Source organism: Uranotaenia lowii, chromosome 3 (genome assembly GCF_029784155.1).
Source record: "Uranotaenia lowii strain MFRU-FL chromosome 3, ASM2978415v1, whole genome shotgun sequence".
Taxonomy (NCBI): domain Eukaryota; kingdom Metazoa; phylum Arthropoda; class Insecta; order Diptera; family Culicidae; genus Uranotaenia; species Uranotaenia lowii.
In genome coordinates, this window is record NC_073693.1 from 351,295,552 (window position 1) to 351,300,103 (window position 4,552).

Genomic DNA, 4,552 nt, shown 5'->3' on the forward strand with positions numbered 1-4,552 from the left:
CTTACAATGCGTTAAACATGGACGATCGCTTTAGCGATCCGGATCTTAAGGCTTTGTTGGAGTTTGAAGAAAATTTCACCGATTACAGATTACGAAAAACGGATGAAGCCTTTTTCACAACATCTTCTACAGCTCAACTGGTAATCTATCTCGGAGAAAATGTCGACCCCGATTCCGGTTCCCCTCAATTTACGGTCCTAACAGACTATCAGATGCCTTTGCGAATAAATGCGATCGAAATGATTTACCGACAGCCTCTGAAGCGAAAACTGAGCCAAAAAGAGCGAATCTTTTTCGAGATGGGCCTGATGCAGCACTGGTACGCCCAGTGTTGGTCGATGTTTGAGGATTTGAGGCGATCGTCGATCGTGGCGAAGACGGCATCCGAAATGGAGGTCCGCAATCTGAATCTTTATGAGCTTGGGCCCATCTGGATGCTGCTGATCGGTGGTTGGATTGTTGCGTTGCTATGCCATGTGCTAGAACTGATTTGGCTTCAAACTAAACATGGATGTTCAGCAGTTATAAGTTGGTTCAGCGATAAAGTAACTTAGGGATTATTGTTTTAGGTATTTAATCACATTTATGTTGTTTGTCTTAATATTATTGGTCTTGTAAGAGCAACAAATATCAGGTAATGTAGCTTTACAAAACCGTTCGATTTTGGCACATGTGCGAAAATCGAACCGTGAAACATCGAATGTTGAAAATAATTCATCGAACTTTTGTACTCAATCAGAACTTCAGGAAGGAAAAATAGTTATAATTTAACCTATAGAAAAGTTAGGTTCTTTATAATACACTTTTCGAAACTATGAAGATCACTGCGGTGAAACGCCCTGAAGTAGGCAATGATATTTCATTTATATGGCAGTTGGTGGCAGCAAAAAAATGAAGTCAAAACACGTGCTTTTGCGTGCATTCTGCTCCAATTTTGCTGTGAACAGCTTATTGGTAAAATATTAGGAAAATCCGCGAAATAAAATTCAGCTCAAAATACACTTATTTGATAAATTGATTTTTTCCTAAAATAGAACTTTCCGACTTTGAAGGTCCTCTGTAATTTCTTATTAATTCCAACAACTTTAAAAACGAGCTTAATAAAGTGCAATTCAACTTACCAAACTTCGAAAGTTTTTCCCTCGTCCAGAAGCATTCGTTTTTTTTTTTTTTTTTGAATCCCGCAGAGAACACACAGAAAATACTTCGGAAATTGACAAAGGTTTTTTTTTGCTTTTTTTTTTAAATAATCCATTAAAGCGCAATCAATAGTTACGCTGAAACGTTTTCAAGTATGAAGTAATATGTAATTTGATAAAAAAAATTTGGGTCTTGTAATTAAAATGCATTGCATACCCGGAGGCGTATAAAGATGCGACGATCGTTGAGATTTCTTAGAATATTGTTTATTTTATATTTCTTTTTGAAAAGTGTTCAATATTCTTAAATTGAAAAATTTCTTTATAATTTAAATTTTAATTCGTAAGAGTCATTCTTATCATAAAATCTGATCTGGATCACCTTTGAAAAATCAGACAAATCGAACAAGGAAAATAAAAAAAAAAGGTAAAACTTACCGAGATAAAAAGGTGAACGCTCGTGAAAGCCAAAAAGGTAACTTCTACCTCTTCGAGGTGAAACTCACCTCACAGCTAGCTAAAGTTTACTTGTATGTATGTATGTATTAATCTGACTGGGTTGGCCGAGAGTATGATACTCTATATCACCACTTTTTGTTTGTGTTTGTATTTCTGTTATTCATCGTAGGGTGTTCCTTAATTATTTATTTTTTGATTTGTCGTTTCAGACTCTAGATTTTAAATCTCGCTTTTTCCAGAAAACTAAGAATTTCTTTTAGTTTTGCTTCTTCGAAGTTTTGAACCATCTCGAGTAGATTGGAGTAACGATCCCAATCATAATGGTTTCTGATGTAGTTGAACTGAACACAGTTCAACAGGGCATGCTCTGTGGTGAAGTTCGTATCGCATAGTTCACAAAGTTTCGAGTCACGGATTTTCATAATTCCCAGGTAGTACGGTGAGTAGTCGTGCCCGCTGAGTAATCGGTTTAATGTTCGAATTTGGATATTGTTAAGTTCAATATTCCAATACCATGGTTTCTTGTTAAAATTCGATTGGAATTCATAAAATTTGATTCCTTTTTTGTCTTTATTTGCGATGTTTTTGTACCAAGTGTTTGTGTTTTGCAGCGATTCAGATTTAAATTGTCTGTATGCGTCATCAAGTCGTAGTTTATTCTCTATTATGATTGGTCCATCTAATCCTTGCCTAGCTAGAGTATCTGCGTGTTCATTACCATCAATTCCAACGTGTGATGGGATCCATTGAATTGTGGCGTTTTTCGTTGTCGCTATTGTGCATATATCATGGGTGATTTTATCAAATTTCTTATTTTTCAGGTCTCTAGTGAGGATTTTACAGGCTGTTTGGGAGTCGGTAAATATCACCACACCAGTGATTGTGTTGTCTGCTTGTTCTAGGGCTTCTCTAATTGCTATAAGTTCTGCAGTCGCTATACTTACTTCATTAGCTAGACTCATGCTTATCTTGGTGCCGGAAGTTGCGTCATAAATTCCTATTCCACATTTATTTGTTCTAATTGAAGCATCTGTGTACCATTGATCGAGGTGGCTGTAGTGATTATTAATCATTTCTTGGGCAAGCTTTTTCAGAACAATAGGGGACGTTTGTTTCTTTTTCATTCCCGATCCTATCATTTGTTCTTCACTTTTTACTTTAATCTCTATTGTAGGTTTTGTTTCTGTGTAAATCTTCTGGTATTTTTCAGCATTTTTTATGTAAATTTTTTCTATGAATGTGTATTGGGCTTCGTTTTTTATATTTAACAAGTCTATTGAATGAAGTTGTTGCGCGATTAAATCGTTTCGGTGTATGTGAAGGGCAATTCTTTTTTTGGCTAAGTAGTTTCGTTTGATTGTCAGTGGTTCTTCTCCAGCTATAGCAGCTAAGGTATTTATGGGTGTAGTTTTCGTGCATCCTGTAGCAATACGTAGACATTGTCTATTCGTAATTTCCAGCATATCACAATATTTTTTTGGTGTTGATCCATAGATAACAGCTCCGTAGTTTAAAAAGTTTCCATATAAAGCTTTATGGTATAGCATTAATACTCTTGGAGTGCCGCCGTACTTGATACCACTTATTATTTTCAGCATGTTTTGTTTGTCCAGTATACTTTGCTTTAGTGTTTTGATGTGTATGCCGTATTTTAATGTCTGGTCAAGTGTTATTCCTAGATATTTGTAATTTCTGACTGTTTCCAATGTTTCACCTCCCATCGTCAAATGGAGTTGTTTATCACTATCTTTAAATAGCATTGCTTTTGTTTTTGAGCTATTAAGATGTAACCCCAACTCTGTAGCTTTAGTCACAAATTTGTCTATTTCGTATTGCATTTTTTTAGTTGCTTGTGACAGTGATTTTGCTTTAACAATTTTGAAAAAATCGTCGGCAAATTGTAGTGTAGTTACATCTGGGTCAAGGTTAGTATTGTGTAGTGAAGCTGTATAAATATTGAATAACACAGGTGACATGACATCTCCTTGTGGTACTCCAGAGCAAATTTGTTGACTTACAATTCCTTGCTCTGTGTAGACTAGAGTTTTACGGTTTATCAAAAAATTATAAATCCATGTGCAAGTATCCTGTTTGAAACCATTGTACAGCATTATTCTGTAAAGTTGTTCAACATTAACTGTGTTAAAAGCGTTTGAAAAATCAAAAAAGACACCAATTGTTGTGTAGTTTTCTCTTCTTGCTGCTTTTATCGTATTTGTAGCGAACGTCACACAATGTTCTGTGGACATTCCCTTTCTAAATCCAAAAGAGAGGTCTGGAAGAATATTGTTTCTGTTGCACGTTTCTTGGATATCTTCTAGGACTGCTGCATTTAAAATTTTTACTAATGTTGGTAGTAGTGCAATAGGTCGGCTAGAGCGTACGTCATTGGGAGGTTTATTAGGTTTAAGAATGGGTATAATTTTTATTTCTTTTAAATGATTATCTAACGTGGACTTTCTCCACATTTCATTTAAAAGATCAATTATTTTTGTTACCGAGTGGAAATCTAGATTTTTTAGAGCACCGTAATTGAGATTATCAGTGCCTGGTGATGATGATGGTGATTTGTTTTTAAGAAAATTTTTCCAGTTTTGAAATTTTAATATAGTTGGTCTTGTGTTATTTTCAGGTGGTAGTGGTTCTAAGGAATTGGATGGTCCAAAGTTCAGCAATAGGAATTCCGTTGCCATTTCTTTACTATTAACTATCAGGTTATTTTTAGGGTTAACTACCGGTCGTAGTTTCAATCTTTTTACAAGCTTCCAGTTTTCTTGCGTGTTTCTCGGATCAATAGAACCAGAGAGTTCTTCCATTTTGTTTTTAATGTGTTGAAGTTTGGATTTTTGAAATATTGCAGAAGATTTTTTCCACCGTATCAAATTTTCACTGCTACTGTATATGTTGTATTCTCTAAGGGCGTTTTGTTTTTGTTCATATAGTTTTGATAGATC